This window comes from Haematobia irritans, chromosome 1 (assembly GCF_050003625.1).
Source record: "Haematobia irritans isolate KBUSLIRL chromosome 1, ASM5000362v1, whole genome shotgun sequence".
Classification (NCBI taxonomy): domain Eukaryota; kingdom Metazoa; phylum Arthropoda; class Insecta; order Diptera; family Muscidae; genus Haematobia; species Haematobia irritans.
Window position 1 is genome coordinate 112560916 of NC_134397.1, and position 18018 is coordinate 112578933.

The window sequence follows — 18018 nt, forward strand, 5'->3', positions numbered from 1 at the left end:
TATCCAAATATTGATGAATGATATGACCAACACGTTCCTTTGATATCTTTAAGGCCTCTGCTATCGCGATCAACTTCATTTTACAGTCATTCAAAATCATTTTGTGGATTTTTTTGATGTTTTCGTCGGTAACCACCTCTTTCGGGCGTCCACTGCGTTCACCGTCCTCCGTGCTCATTTCACCACGCTTGAATTTTGCATACCAATCAATTATTGTTGATTTCCCTGGGGCAGAGTCCGGAAAGTTTTTGCTTCCACCGTATTTTTTCCCTTCAGAAAACAGTATTTTTATCAAAACACGAAATTCCTTTTTTCCATTTTGTTCACAATAACAAAAGTTGCTTCACAAAAGACGCTCTACCTCACAAACTAATTGACTTATAGACGTCAAATTTTGACTCGAATCATTTGAACGTTGGTACTACATAAAAATAATATGCATTTAATACTAGCGACGCCATCTATGTGTCAGACCGGGGAATTATCAGCCAACCTGTTATCTAAACAATTTTTGTAGGTGCATCAATTTGAATTTTTATTGGTAAGTACCTTCCGTTAAGCTCGGGTATTTTGCAAATCGCTGTTTTCTTTAACTACACTGAAAGAATTCTGTACATAAAACATATAAGATTGATATAAGTTATCGTAGAGCAGTTACTATATAATTGATTTATTTATATTTATTATTTAATATATAATTATTTTTATTTCGTATTTTTGTAAAAAGTTCTTCAGTAAAATTACAAAACTCGCTGACAATTTTAAAGGTTGAGTTACATACCATGCGTTAATGCGTCCGTTGATTGATGAGTTGATTTTTCTCTTTGAAATCAACAGTTTTGTTAGAGTGAAAAATATCAACCCTTCCATCAACGCACGGATTAATGCATGATATGTAACTCAACCTTAAGGGAGAATATAGGAAGAATATTTAGCGTCGAATTTTTCATAAAAACATCAGAATTTTTTCTATGTATATAATTCTACACATCCATAATTGGACCTTTCGTAGTCTTGCGAACATTTGTCAAAATATATATTAATTACTATTTCTGTTTTTGTATTTAGGATACAAATTGAAATATGTGAGTGCAATTCACTGGTCTATAAGTACACTGAAAAAATTATTGTCGTGAGGTCAAAGATTTCATGTCTTTAAAATACGAATGCAAATTTTGCTTAGCATAAAAGACACATTTCTCTAATATAAAGTTTTTTTCCTTATTCAAAAGTCGATAAACTTTTCAATGAAGTCGTATTGTCCTTATAATTAAGTGATTCCACTTAAAAATGGGTACCATAACATGAAAGAAAAAATGTTTGGGCTAAGGTCAACTCGACTTTAATAATTCAGACAAATTGGGCTCGGAATCAATACCAAAATTTTTAAAGTAAAGACAAAATCTTTGGTACCGGGCATGCTTTTTTTTCAGTGTGTCATAGGGCGGATTTCCACCATTTCAACAGTCGTTTCTTTTACTTTCTAGACCTATCTTTATACCCTGCTCCACACTGTGGAACAGGGTATTATAAGTTAGTGCATATGTTTGCAACACCCAGAAGGAGACGAGATAGACACATGGTGTCTTTGGCAAAAATGCTCAGGGTGGGCTCCTGAGTCGATATAGCGATGTCCGTCTGTCCGTGAACACATTTTTGTAATCAAAGTCTAGGTCGCAGTTTTAGTCCAATCGACTTCAAATTTGGCACAAGTATGTGTTTTGGCTCAGAATAGATCCCTATTGATTTTGGAAGAAATCGGTTCAGATTTAGATATAGCTCCCATATATATCTTTCGCCCGATATGCACTAATATGGACCCAGCAGCCAGAGTTTTATACCGATTTGCTTGAAATTTTGTACGAACATAACACTTAGTCGTATAGTCAAGTGTTCCAAATTTTATTGAAATCGGTTCACATTTAGATATAGCTCCCATATATATCTTTCGCCCGATATGGACTTATATGGCCCCAGAAGCCAGATTTTTGGCCGAATTTGGTTGAAATTTTGCACTAGGAGTACAATTAGTAGTATAGTCAAGTGTGAAAAATTTGATTGAAATCGGTTCACATTTAGATATAGTTCCCATATATATCTTTCGCCCGATATGGACTAATATGGTCCTAAAAGCCAGAGTTTTGGCCCAATTTGGTTGAAATTGTAGCTATGCGTGCCAAATTTGGTAGAAATCGATTTAGATTTATATATAGCTCCCATATATATCTTTCGCCCGATATGCACTTATATGTACCCAGAAGCCAGAGGTTTATTCCGATTAGCTTGAAATTTTGCACAAGGAGTACAATTGGTAATATAGTCATGTGTGCCAAATTTGATTGAAATCGGTTCAGATTTAGATATAGCTTCCATATATATTTTTCGCCCGAAATGGACTTATATGGCCCCAGAAGCCATAGTTTTGGCCCAATTTGGTTGAAATTTTGCACTAGGAGTACAATTAGTAGTATGGTCATGTGTGCCAAATTTGATTAAAATCGGTTCAGATTTAGATATAGCTCCCATTTATATGTTTTTCTGATTTCGACAAAAATGGTCAAAATACCAACATTTTCCTTGTTAAATCGCCACTGCTTAGTCGAAAAGTTGTAAAAATGACTGTAATTTTCCTAAACTTCTAATACATGTATATCGAGCGATAAATCATAAATAAACTTTTGCGAAATTTCCTTAAAATTGCTTCAGATTTAAATGTTTCCCATATTTTTTACTAAAATTGTGATCCACCCTAGTGCATTAGCGAACTTAAATTTTGAGTCTATAGATTTTGCAGAAGTCTATCAAATTCTGTCCAAATCGAGTTATATTTAAATGTATGTATTTGAGACAAACCTTTATATATAGCCCCCAACACATTTGACGGATGTGATATGGTATCGAAAATTTGGATCTACAAAGTGGTGCAGGGTATAATATAGTCGGCCCCGCCCGACTTTTGACTTTCCTTACTTGTTTTTATTTAATACCCATCAAAAATTGATGTTTTTGTGTATATTTTTCATTACAAATGTATATATTATTATTTCCTAAATAATTTAAAAATTGTAATCTTAAAAAAAGAACTAGTTATAACATAATTATTATACTAAAGTGCCCTTGCATATCAAATTTATATTTTGGGAATAAATGAACACTTAAAAAAAGGCGTTTCGCTGAATTTGCATCACTTCTTAAGGTGTGATTCAAATTCAGTGTTTTAGATGTGAACAACAAAATTTTGTGATATTTTGCCAAATAAATAGTTTTTATAATTTCTTATGATTTATAATACATTCGAACGCTTGTGTGAAACGTTTGATCTCAAACTTCGCATAATAGCATAAATGGATTTAGCTTTTTTTCCGACAAAATTTTAATAATTCGTACCATATTATTAATTCTTACTCTGTTTTTAAACTATTTGAAACAAACGCAGTTAAAAATTCCCAATAAAAATATGCAAAAAGTGAGTTATAAAAAATCGATTTAAAAGAACTTCCTGTGTGTAGTCTTTGGGAGGGTATTTTTGGAAGTGCTTTTAAAGTTGTGCCTTTAAAAGAATAAATTAACGAAAAGAAGAAGGCACCAGAGAGAGTTGACGAAAGATATCAAGAGAGAACAGTGAAGAAAGTTAAGCGAGAACGAATTTTTGTTGCTGTAAAACAGTGAATGCCACCAGTGTTGCCAGTATTTTTCGTGCTCTTGTTCTCAAATTTATTTTTCTTGCTCTTGTCCCCAATTTAAATCAAAATTCCTCACAAAAAACTCCAATGTTTTATACAGTTTCATAAAAAAAATAATTAAATCGGCTATGCTGTAGAAAATCAGTAATAATTTAAACATTGAAAAAATATAAAACTTTTGCCAACACGGTAGATTTGATACCGTTTGGTGGATTGGTGGAATTCTTGGTATTTTGGTTGATTTTGCAATAATCTTCTCCATTGTCTATAGAAATAAAATGTTGACTAGAACTTTCTATAGAAATAGAATATTGACCAAAATTTTCTATAGAAATAAAAATTTGACCAGTATTTTCTATAGAAATAAAATGTTGACAAAATTTTGCATAGAAATAAAATATAGACACAAGTTTTAATAGATACAAAAATTTGACAAAATTTTCTATAGAAAACAAATTGACAAAATTTCCTATAGATATTCAATTTTGACCAAAATTCTCTATAGGTATAAAATTTTCATTATATAATATTCATTCTAAAATATTTCTTTCGAATAAAAAACATTTTTTGATACTATTTACAGAAATTTAATCACTTTGGGATTTTTTAATTTGTTAAATTTCGTGTAAAATTTGCTTCAATTTTTGGTAGGTTATGTTTGGCACGAGTGGTAACCGTGTTTGCCATACCAGTTTGCGGACTGCAATAAGATCAAGATTTCGAAAAATCTTCTGTAACCGTCTACTTAATATATCGCAAACAAAGAAGCATGAAAATTCCATAAATGAGATATGTATGCAAAGTTAAATTGTATAGCCTAGCCTTAAAAAGTGTCTTTATTTTAAATCATCCGCATCTTTGAGTCGCAGCCAATATTTGTTTATTTTGTTTCTACAATTTAAGTAAGTTTTAATATATATTAAATTAACTTTAGTTTATTTATTGCAGTTTAATCTAATATACTGATTGTAGTTCTTAATTCAATTTAATCGAACTAAATTTAATAACTTAATCTATATAATTCAATTTAAACTATTATAATTTATTTAGTTCAAATATGATAACAAATATAATTTTACATTACTTTATTTAATTTGTCACTTTAGAGATTCGGTGTAATTTTGCTTTTAGTAAAAGGCAACAGCAAAGGAATGTCGAGCTGGATTTAAGCATGTCAAACCATATTTCGGTTAATCACAGAGGAATTTCAAAACTTTTTTGTATATCAAATAGATAACCGAGAAAATGCCATAAGAAATTTTTTTTTGTTGACTCCGTCAGACGTAAATGGATTTTTGAGGTTTCGGGTCTGTGAATAAAATTTTATTAATTTCATATGCGATAATTAATAAATGTTACCAGCAGATGATAGAGTCACTTTAACATCTCATTATAACTTCCTTTCTCTCTCTCTCTCTACGGCTACTACGGTTGTCCCTGTTTTCTGGTTTCGTTGGCAATCTCGTATCCTGGTATTCCCTTTTGCTCTATTACTCGACTGTGGTTAAAGATGCAGTCGTCGACATACTAGGGTAATGGAATAAAGTGAAATTGTCTGGAAAATTAAGTGGGCAAATGAAATTTGCGACAAACATAAAAGTTATTCATTTAAATTTGTTGGCTTTGTATTCGTTTTTTTTTTGTTCATCGTATATATGTTTTATTGTTGCTTTTGTTTGTTGATTACAGTGTTGTTGAATTAATAATTCATTAAAGTTGGACGAGAAGTAATGATGACATGCCAACGGTTGCTATTATGACCAAAAACAAAAAAAAAATACATTTGTCATTAAGAATAAATTCACTTCTGGCGTATTGTGGTTGACACATGCTAGTGATTATGATGAAAAAGGAAGGCAGTGATAAAAACGCCTCTACTCGGTTAATTGTACACAGATGATATGCCGGAGGTCAAATATTAGGATAGACGAAAAAATCTAGAAGAGATGTCAATTGAAAATGACTGTCATACACCATAGTAAAGTTGTCGGAGTAGCCCACTTTAATGTGTTAAGCGACACTGAAACGGTTCCAAAATTGACACGGTTCCAAAAATTGCAAGTTCTTCTAAAGGCATAACATTAAAAGCACTTCCCAAAAAATGTCCCCCCCCAAAGATATTCTTTATTTTAACTACACAGGAAGTTCTTCTAATTCAATGCTTTTTTAACTTACTTTTTCTTAACTGTAAATAGGTTAACAACACAGTAAAAATTAATAAAATGGTACAAATTATTTAAATTTTGTCGAAAAAAATGCTAAATTCATTCGAGAAAATTGCGAATTTTTGAAAATATTTGAGGTCAAACGTTTCAGACAAGCGTTAGAATATATTAAAAATAATAAAAAATATATATAAATTATTCATTGGCAAAATATCACAAAATTTTGTAATTGACATCCAAAACACTGACTGCGCATCACATCTTAAGAAGCGATGCAAATTCAGTGCAACGGCTGTTGAAATGGTGGACATCTGTCATATGAAAGCCCATATTAAATCCATAGCTTCTGCGTTAATTTTACACCACTTCCAGATCTAAAACAAACATTTTCACAACTTTTGGCGGCCCTTTTGTTGCTAGGATGTTGGTATTGATTCCGAGCCAAAGAAGCGGAGAATTGATGCAAGGTGTGTGCAACATTTAAGACACAATTCCCTCTTAAGTTTGAGCTTTGCGTACTTAATTCTAGGAAACAAATTTTAATTTATTCGTTCTTTCAGCTTTTTTCTTCATGTCCTACCAAAGTCCCTTAAGAATGTCTTAACGACAACTTGAACTTGCAAATCCAAACTCCACTTCAAACAGACCAAAAGAATTCTCTTCGTAAAAGGAACGAACAATTTCGTTAAAATACGAAATTTTTCATTGCTATACAACCTATGAAATTTTTCAATAAAAGAACGAAATGGAACGTTTAGTACATTTTATAAAAAATGGAGCGCTTGTGAAGTTATCAAAAAAAAAATAATAATAACAAACATGAGAACTCGTTGAAAGAGTAGGGTCTGGGGAAGTCCCCTTACTGGCACAAAAACATGAAGTACACATTTTTCTTCTTCCTGTGTTATCCATGGGAAGTATCCTGTTATCCTGCATAAACACTCAATGTTTTCTGCCAATTAAATGAGACAAAGTAAAAATTCTTAATAATATTGTTTGAAATGTTAAACACGGAGAAATGCCTTCCGAGCATATACCGGAAAATGAAGCACCCTCTATGTTGTCTACCTAGTTCATGTACATTTAGTCGAAAATCGGACAACCTTCAATCATTAAAATCGGGCAACGAGGAGGTGCCACTCGCTATCTTTCCCCCTAAGTTTCAAGTAAATCAGGGAAGATTCTATAAAATTTGAAAACATTCAATTTTCAAACAATGGGCAATGAGGCGATGTAACTCCTCGACCATATATTGAGACATCACGTACCCTTTATTGATTTACTCAACTTCTCCCACGTTTCCTGTAAAAAATAGTAAATCATAGAAGCTTAGATTTTGCTCTATTGTTTTAAAAAAGGGACGTGGCCTTCCCCGATCAAATATCGAAAAAATAAGTTTTTCCTTGTTCAGAGAAAACACTAAATTTCCCTCAAATTTAAAGAAACTTGAGGAACTTTTCTTCAAATTTTACAATGTGGAGCATGGAGGCTTCCTTCCCCGACCAAATATCGAAAAATATCTAGATACCACCGTAACCTTCCCTGAAAATGCCACTCTCCCCGTTACCGGAAAATTTCAAGTAAATCGGTTCAACCGTTTCCGGACACACGAGGAACATACATACAAACAAACAAAAAATGCCGATTTAGGTAAAAATCACAAAAAAAGCTCTTTTTTCTTTTGCAGAATACACAATTATATGTACTAATTACATAATATTTGGACTTATATAGTATATAATTTTTTTTAAAGTTTATTCAATCCGCCATTAGTTCCACTCACTTTCTGATGTCGTCAGCCATCTGATATTTAGAACGAAATTTGTTCATCAAAGAAGGGCTAGGGAATTTTTTGAACAGCCAGAAAAACTGTGTTCTCCAGTGTATTGTGGATTATTCGAATTCCAGCTAGCTTTAATTCAGAACTGTGAAAAACTAGCAACAAAATTCCACTGTAAGTCTTCAGTAGAATTTCATTTTGTTTTTTTCTCCAACTCGAATTGCATTGCTCCAACATATCCTTTGATCCAATAGTAAAGCATTTCGGAAGCTATTCATCACACTTGACATAAATGCATCTTCACACCCAGCAACAAGTTCATATGACCAAAAATTTTCAGGAATTTTACTTTGGATGGAACATTCATGTATTCCTCCACTTACCATAGTGGAGATTTTAAACTCAACTTGGTCTGTAGGTATTGTCAATGCCCATTCGCTCCCAATCATGACTTATTTCCATTCGGACTGGTTTCTCTGTATGATTAAAGGGTGACAATTGTGTATCATTTGGCTGAGAGAAGGAACTATGATGCCTGTGGCATGCTGGTGGTCCACAACCAGTGGCTATGGTGTAATTATGGAATGTGTTTTTTTTTGCTCATCAGGTGGAAGATTTTAATGATGTCATAATTAAATGACTCGTGAATGATTTATGTACTTTTGCTATCGTCACTTTAATTCCTAGAAGCTACATAAACCATGTTTGTCTGTTGTTTGATTTGACTTCTCCTCTCTTGTGCGACTGGATAAAAGAATGACTGAAATTATCTCCAAAAGGATTTTTCAGAACATAAATGATTGTTATTATTCCTCAATTTCATTTCCATGGTGAATAAGTTGACTTAACTTGATTTTCACAGGCATAGATATTTCAGTAGAATGGTAAAGGAGACAGGCAGTTACAACTGGCTACCAAACGACTGAATCGCCGATGATTTTGATGTAGAGCACCTTCTAAACAGCGTTGATATAATTGCTACCTTCAAGACCTGATTTTAAAAAATATATTAAACCTTATTTTAGTCCGCATGCTTGCGCGGGTACCACCATCAAATAATTTTTTAGACATTCCTTTTATACTTAGCATATTAATTAAAAATCAATACGAAAGCACTTATCGATCTCTACCATAAGTTATAGCGCCCGATGCAAGCAGATCTTTCATATTGTTTTCAGTTTTTCCCGGGTTTTCTAGTACTCCGTTTTCCATTTACTTTATTGGGATGATGGGGCAGCTTAAAAGAGGACTTCTCAGGGGACTTGATACTTTCAATTTTAAGTGGTTCAATTAAAAATGTAATTCATTTTGGTTGCTAAACTGATTTTTTTTTATAAAATATAAGTAATCAATTACTTATATATCTTTTATCTGCACGCAAAGAAAAAAAACGTTTGAAAAACGTGTACCGAAAACGTTTTTCTTTTGTTAGAGTTTTTTGAATTGCTTCGAAAATTTTAAACTTTTATCACCAAAAAAATTAGTTTGTTACAAAATTTTTATTTTTTCAATAAAAAAAGTTATTTTTGAAAAAACAACACAGTCCATTTCGTTTATATCAAACACTGTTCTTTTCTGACTTTAGGTCTATAATAAGACACATTTTACAGTTCAAAATTTAATATACTGCAATGTAATGTTGAACATTTTTTTGGAATTTTCCGAACCTATCTGGAATATATGTAAAAAAAAAACAAAAAAACTTTGGTCGAAGCAGGGATCGAACCCACGGCCCTTGGCATGCAAGTCGGACGTAGCAACCACTGCTCCACGGTGCCAAACTAAATGTTTGTTTCTGTTAAATAAACTTTGTTTATTTGGTTCATGGGCGCCGCAAGCTATGCTATATAAATATAACTTATATGGATATTTATCTATTGATGACCATAACAGGTACATAGCTCAGTGGTTAGTGTGTTGGCTTACAAAGTGCATGGTCCGCGGTTCGATTCTCCGTCCAGGCGAAAGGTAAAAAAATTTTAAAAATTTCTAAAATCGTATAATTTCTTCTACATTGTTGGTATTACAGGAAAAGGTGTTAAGAACTAAAAAACCTCGTGAATGTGAGAAAGATGTGAGGGAAAATGCAATTAGCAAGAAAAAAACAATGTTTTTTTCTTTGAGTTTGTCTTTATGAAATTGTTTTTACATCCTGGAAAAGAATAAACGTTTATCACAAAAAGTATACACTTTTCTTCCAAATACACTTCCTTACAGCGAAAAGCAAATGAGAAACGAACTTTGTTTGTCTAAAATTTCGTTTGGGAGGAAAGAATTATTTTTTTGCGTGTGTGGTTTAGTTTCTTTATGTGATTTCATACATAGCGTTATTAGTCTGTAAACAGAATCGGGCAGCATTTACTTGTAAGTGTATTGTGTAGCTAAATTTCTTCGATCGATATTTGATAAAAGTTATAATAAAATGTGAATATCGGAAATTCGAAATAAAATTGTTCTGACAAAGCGTTACCCAGTTTATATCGCTGGATAATCATCAATAAAAATTTTGAAATTTCTTGGCTCTACCAGTAAAAGATATGCAGAATTATTAATATGCAGCGTTTGTGAACTTCAAAACTTCAGTAGTATGGTGTTAATATTTCAAAAAAAAAAATCGGAGAAGTTGCTTTTTCGTTTTTAAGGCATATGTATAAAAAAGACATTCGGTGCCTATACCGAGGTGAAATGTTTAGAAAAAAATTTTTACAAAAAATAGTCCCTCCTAATTTCTAGAAAATCGAAAAACTTTCACTTTTCCAAAAAAATCGGGCAAGGAGGATGTGCCCCTAAGTTAATCACCCCTAAGTTAATAAAACATGAAAAAATATTTTTTGTCTTGTGAACTTCAAAACTTCAGTAGTATGGTGTTAATATTCCAAAACAAAAAAAATCGGAGAAGTTACTTTTTGGTTTTTTTAAGGGATATGTATAAAAAAGACATTCGGTGACTATACAGAGGTGAAATGTTTAGAAATTTTTTTTTACAAAAAATAGTCCCTCCTAATTTCTAGAAAATCGAAAAACTATCACTTTTCCAAAAAAAATCGGGCAAGGAGGATGTGCCCTAAGGTAATCACCTTCTCCCACCCTGGAATATTTTTTGTCTTCAATCACAAAATTAATTGATTAATTAATGAATTTTTAATTGAAATGTCTTCAATTACAGAAATGATAGTATCAATTAAAAAATTAATTGAAAGTCAATTAAAAAATGAATTGATACTATTAATGTTTGTGATTGATTTTTGATTCAATTAAACAATTTGTTGAATCAATTTTTAATTGAATATTTTTTAAAACTCAATTAAGACTTTAATTGGACAATTTTATGTATGCTGTAAATTCAAAGTAAATAAAATATGTTTTGGACCCCCCCCCCCCCCCCAAAAAAAATCCTAAAAGTTTTTTTTCAAGTTGTCGAATGTCGGAGGGAACGTCCCACCACCCCCAACTTTGGTCCTCCTCGCCTTCCAAATATTAAACAAATTAGGTACTCCATATTTACTGCATAAATTGTTCAAATATAAAGGGTGATTTGTTAAGAGCTTGATAACTTTAAAAAAAAAAAAAACGCATAAAATTAGATTGGTCCATGACATTTACTTTTTGAAGATAATTTCATTTAAATGTTGACCGCGGCTGCGTCTTAGGTGGTCCATTCGGAAAGTCCAATTTTGGGCAACTTTTTCGAGCATTTCGGCCGGAATAGCCCGAATTTCTTCGGAAATGTTGTCTTCCAAAGCTGGAATAGTTGCTGGCTTATTTCTGTAGACTTTAGACTTGACGTAGCCCCACAAAAAATAGTCTAAAGGCGTCAAATCGCATGATCTTGGTGGCCAACTTACCGGTCCATTTCTTGAGATGAATTGTTCTCCGAAGTTTTCCCTCAAAATGGCCATAGAATCGCGAGCTGTGTGGCATGTAGCGCCATCTTGTTGAAACCACATGTCAACCAAGTTCAGTTCTTCCATTTTTGGCAACAAAAAGTTTGTTAGCATCGAACGATAGCGATCGCCATTCACCGTAACGTTGCGTCCAACAGCATCTTTGAAAAAATACGGTCCAATGATTCCACCAGCGTACAAACCACACCAAACAGTGCATTTTTCGGGATGCATGGGCAGTTCTTGAACGGCTTCTGCACGCAAAGAAAAAAAACGTTTGGAAAACGTGTACCGAAAACGTTTTTCTTTTGTTAGAGTTTTTTGAATTGCTTCGAAAATTTTAAACTTTTATCACCAAAAAAATTCGTTTGTTACAAAATTTTTATTTTTTCAATAAAAAAAAATATTTTTGAAATAACAACACAGTCCATTTCGTTTATATCAAACACTATTCTTTTCTGACTTTAGGTCTTTAATAAGACACATTTTACAGTTCAAAATTTAATATAGTACAATGTAATGTTGAACATTTTTTCGGAATCTTCCGAATATATCTGGAATATATGTAAAAAAAAAAAAAACAAAAGCAAAAAAAAAAAACTTTGGCCGAAGCAGGGATCGAACCCACGACCCTTGGCATGAGAGTCGGACGTAGCTACCACTGCTCCACGGTGCCAAACTAAATGTTTGTTTCTGTTAAATAAACTTTGTTTATTCGGTTCGTGGGCGCCGCAAGCTATGCTATATAAATATAACTTATATGGATATTTATCTATTGATGACCATAACAGGTACATAGCTCAGTGGTTAGTGTGTTGGCTTACAATGTGCATGGTCCGCGGTTCGATTCTCCGTCCAGGCGAAAGGTAAAAAAAATTTTAAAAATTTATAAAATCGTATAATTTCTTCTACATTGTTGGTATTACAGGAAAAGGTGTTAAGAAATAAAAATCCTCGTGGATGTGAGAAAGATGTGAGGGACAATGCAATTAGCAAGAAAATAATGTTTTTTTTTGAGCTAGTCTTTATGAAATTGTTTTTACATCCTGGAAAAGAATAAACGTTTATCACAAAAAGTATATACTTTTCTTCCAAATACACTTCCTTACAGCGAAAAGCAAATGGGAAACGAACTTTGTTTGTCTAAAATTTCGTTTGGGAGGAAAGAATTATTTTTTTGCGTGTGGTTGCTCTTCACTCCAAATGCGGCAATTTTGCTTATTTACGTAGCCATTCAACCAGAAATGAGCCTCATCGCTGAACACAATTTGTCGATAAAAAAGCGGATTTTCTGCCAACTTTTCTAGGGCCCATTCACTGAAAATTCGACGTTGTGGCTCGTTAGTAAGTCTATTCATGATGAAATGTCAAAGCATACTGAGCATCTTTCTCTTTGACACCATGTCTGAAATCCCACGTGATCTGTCAAATACTAATGCATGAAAATCCTAACCTCAAAAGAATCACCCTTTATTTAGCGCCATACGCAGTTCAAGACAGGTACCATTTTAGTATAATCAACTCATGTGAGTGACTAATAAACTTATGGACAATTTAAGCAAACTTCTCCCATTTTAGGAAAATATGAACTTTATTTTATTTTTTATAAAATTGTGTACTAAATTTGTATACAACTTTTTTTCTTATTTTTAGTTCACGTCATTAAAGTAAGCAAACAATTTTTCAAATAAGGAACTTTTACTCACATTGGGAAGAATTTAACTAAAATCAAAAAAATACATGAACTAAAGAATTGCATGGTGCTTCTCCTCGATCAAATATCGAAAAGCAAAGTATCGGATCTTTGCCTAGACGCCACCCTCAAACTTTTCTGAACATTTCAAGCAAATCGGAGAACTATGGTCCAATTTTTAAAAAGTCGTGAAAAAAAAATTATCTCAAAGAATGAGGTACCCTATTTTGACTACATGAACACTCTCAACGTTGTTTGAAAATTTGTCTGTTTCCGAGCTTAACTGGAACGTAAAAATAATTAATCAAACATAGTTCGGATTTTATATACAGTGACACACACACATACATTTATCATACGACTCAATTTTGATAAAAACCACATGTTAACAGTTATATTAACCTATTTTACATTAAAAATATTTTAATTTGGGTTGTGACTGCATTAAGCATTTAGATCATTTTTTTGTTTAGAAAATTTTTTGTTCTTTACAATAAGTCCCCGGTCTAACACATAGATGGCGTCGCTAGTATTAAATGCATATTATTTTTATATAGTACCAACCTTCAAATGATTCGTGTCAAAATTTGACGTCTGTAAGTCAATTAGATTGTGAGATAGAGCGTCTTTTGTGAAGCAACTTTTGTTATTGTGAAAAAAATGAAAAAAAGAAATTTCGTGTTTTGATAAAATACTGTTTTCTGAAGGGAAAAAATACGGTGGAAGCAAAAACTTGGCTTGGTAATGAGTTTCCGGATTCGGCCCCAGGGAAATCAACAATAATTGATTGGTATGCAAAATTCAAGCGTGGCGAAATGAGCACGGAGGACGGTGAACGCAGTGGACGCCCGAAAGAGGTGGTTAGCGACGAAAACATCAAAAAAATCCACAAAATGATTTTGAACGACAGCTGGCAAATTAATGACCTCTGTGTTTGAAGGTCGAAATCGCTACAAAACGGCCCCATATGAAGAAGAAAAAAGTGTTGTTCCACCAAGACAACTCACCGTGCCACAAGTCATTGAGAACGGTGGCAAAAATTCATGAATTGGGCTTCGAATTGCTTCCCCATTCACCGTATTCTCCAGATCTGGCCCCCAGCGACTTTTTCTTGTTCTCAGACCTCAAAAGGAAAAAATTTGGCTGCAATGAAGAGATCGCCGAAACTGAGGCCTATTTTTAGGCAAAACCGAAGGAGTACTACCAAAATGGTATCAAAAAATTGGAAGGACATTATAATCGTTGTATCGCTCTTGAAGGGAACTATGTTGAATAATAAAAACGAATTTTGACAAAAAAAAAATGCGTTTTTATACCCTCCACCATAGGATGGGGGGTATATTAACTTTGTCATTCCGTTTGTAACACATCGAAATTTTGCTCTAAGACCCCATAAAGTATATATATTCTGGGTCGTGGTGAAATTCTGAGTCGATCTGAGCATGTCCGTCCGTCCGTCCGTCTGTTGAAATCGCGCTAACTTCCGAACGAAACAAGCTATCGACTTGAAACTTGGCACAAATAGTTGTTATTGATGTAGGTCGGATGGTATTGCAAATGGGCCATATCGGTCCACTTTTACGTATAGCCCCCATATAAACGGACCCCCAAATTTGGCTTGCGAGGCCTCTAAGAGAAGAAAATTTCATCCGATCCGGCTAAAATTTGGTACATGGTTTTAGTATATGGTCTCTAACAACCATGCAAAAATTGGTCCACATCGGTCCATAATTATATATAGCCCCCATATAAACCGATCCCCCGATTTGGCTTGCGGAGCCTCTAAGAGAAGCAAATTTCATCCGATCCGGCTGAAATTTGGTACATGGTGTTAGTATATGGTCTCTAACAACTATGCAAAAATTGGTCCATATCGGTCCAACACTATATATATCCCCCATATAAACCGATCACCAGATTTGACCTCCGGAGCCTCTAAGAAGACCAAAATTCATCTGATTCAGTTGAAATTTGGTACGTGATGTTAATATATGGCCTCAAACACCCATGCAAAAATTGGTCGATATCGGTCCATAATTATATATAGGCTCCATATAAACCGATCCCCAGATTTGACCTCCGGAGCACCTTGGTAGAGCAAAATTCTTCCCATTCGGTTGAAATTTGGTACGTGATGTTAGTATAGGGTATCCAACAACCATGCAGGAATTGGTTCCTATCAGTCCATAATAATATATAGCTCCCATATAAACCGATCCCCAGATTTGACCTCCGGTGCCTTTTGGAGAAGCAAAATTCATCCGATCTATTTGAAATTTGGTACGTGGTGGTAGCATATGATATTTAACAACCATGTTAGTTGAAATTTGTTGATGACAGTCTTTCGTAGAAGTTTCTACGCAATCCACGGTGGAGGGTACATAAGCTTCGGCCTGGCCGAACTTACGGCCATATATACTTGTTCTTTGTTAGACCGGCGACGTATCAGCCAACCTGTTATTTAAATTAAAAAAAAAAAAAAACACACACACATTTTATGAACAAAATTATTGGCACAGGTAGTTCTAAATTAGTTTTTTTGTACATTTAGTACTTGTTGGGCATTACTGTTTGTTTGATAATAGCATCAAACAGACTACGAGTAGACATTGAATGGACAAATTTTTTGTTGTATCTATACCAATATTTCCTATTCTTCGGGAGGCGGTTCTGAGTCGATCGGTATACATTTTATTAGACTTAAAAACAATATCTCTGGTAGGCTCACTTTTTCGCAGGTACCGCGGCCACTTTTGGTTTAGGGTGCCGTGCTAATGCTTATGTGTGGCACTGTATAGAGATCAGCGTTGCCAGAATTGTTTCACCAAAAACCGCTAGATTTGCCCAAAAAATAGCTAAAAAAGCTAAAAAATGGTAAAAAAATAGCTAGAAAAAAGGCTAAATTTGTTTGTATCAAAAGTCACATTTTTGATTGAAATTTAACAAACTTAAAGGCTTTATTTCACTTACAATGCATATTATTTTCATTTTAATTCCACTTCTGTGAGACTGTAACTATATCTAAGGCATATTAGCTCTGTTTGCGTATTCGATACATTTTGATTACTATCACAAATTTTTTACTGGAAGTCCTTCGTTTTGTGGGAGCTACCTTCCCAACACCTCTATTTTATTTACTTGTTATTTTAAAATATTAAATGATCTAAGCATGCTTTGGATTTGGTAAAAAAATGATTTGTCATTTTTTTAAATAAAATTTTAGTTTGGTTTTGAAATTGTGAAAAATTCGAAATACATTACTTTTATTTAAATTGTAGAAAATACTATCAAAGTGCCTATCAAAGTGCTTTAAAAACGTGCTAACGCCAACTTAAATTTCCAAATTCAGTCTCGACTTCAAGTAGAAATTATTGTATATATACGTTTTTAAAATAAAGTGTTGAAAAACATCTTCTATTTTTGAACGCTATTTTGGTTTGTGGCAAAAACTCCTCACATTTAAAGACTATTTCATTAATTCTTCCTTCTTTCATGAAAACATACCCATTTTTAAGTTGAATCACTTAATTATAAGGACAAAGCGACTTTATCGTCTTTTGGACAAGGAAAACAGTTTATATAAAAGAAATTCACAAATGCTATTATAACCAAAATTCGCGTTCGTATTTTAAGGAGACGACAATATTTTTTCAGTGCACAAAGCAATTCACATCTACTATTTTAATTTAGTAATATCGTAATAACTTTAGAATATTATAATAACATAAAAAGGATAAACGAGTCAAATGATAATATTCCCAATAATTTACTGACAGTTTATCTAACAAATTTGTACGGTAATAGTAGATTTAAAGTTTACGATAACTTTTATGTATATAATGAAAAAACTTTACAACAAGGTGTATTTGCTACAAAAATGCCCGCATAATGGCTGGACTCAATATTAATTTTTCAACTGAGCTTTGAAATATGTGGAAACCCTTATACTTGCAGCAAGGCTTAGATAAAAACGCCGATTTATCCATATTTCAATAGAAACATGTCGAAAATAAAAAAAGCCAAAAATAGCTAAAAGGGTCATAAAAAAAAGCTAAAAGCTAAATGCATTTTTTTTCCCGCTAAACGTCTTCAAAAAAAAGCCAAATCTAGCGGGAAAAAAGCTAAATTGGCAACGCTGATAGAGATGAATCGCAATATACGAACAATAAGAATTACATTCTTTTAGAGTTGCACACGTACTGAAAAAATATTGTTGTGAGACCAAACATTTCATGTCCTTAAAATGCTAATTTTGTTTACCATAGAAGACACATTTCTCTGATATCAGGTTTTTTCTTTGCCAAAAGTCGATAAACTTTACAATGGAGTCGATTTGTTTTTATAATTAAGTGATTCGACTTAAGACTGAACATCCTTACATGAAAGAAAATTTTATTTGACTAATGTCAACTTGGCTTTAATAATTCTGAAAAAAATCTTTAAAATTAATGAAACCGTCTTTAAGTTTGTTGACTTTTTGTATCTAGACAACATAGATGATGTTTTGTCAATACTTTATTTCGAAGAAGTCTTGAAACATGGCATAAATTCAAACACTGATCGAGTGTGATTTTGAAAATGTAAGTTGTTGTTAACAAATTTTTAAAGGAGTTTCATTAAGCAAAAAAGCTTAAAATTAAAAAATAAAATTTGTTTCTTAGAATCAAGTACAAGAAACTGAAACTTAAATGAGAATTGTGTCTTAAATGTATCCTTACTTCGATTCTCCGCTTCTTTGGCCCGGAATCAATACCAACATAATAAGTGTAAAGACAAAATCTTTGGAACCGGGCCTGTTTTCGTTTGTGCAGTA

General features: G+C 33.0%; 1 protein-coding gene across 1 annotated transcript in view; it reads left to right on the plus strand.

Annotated features, from left to right (window-relative positions):
* The window catches only part of timeout (circadian regulator timeout), a 1081463-nt gene that overhangs the window by 409296 nt on the left and 654149 nt on the right, over positions 1-18018 (plus strand). The gene's annotated exons all lie outside the window — the stretch shown is intronic.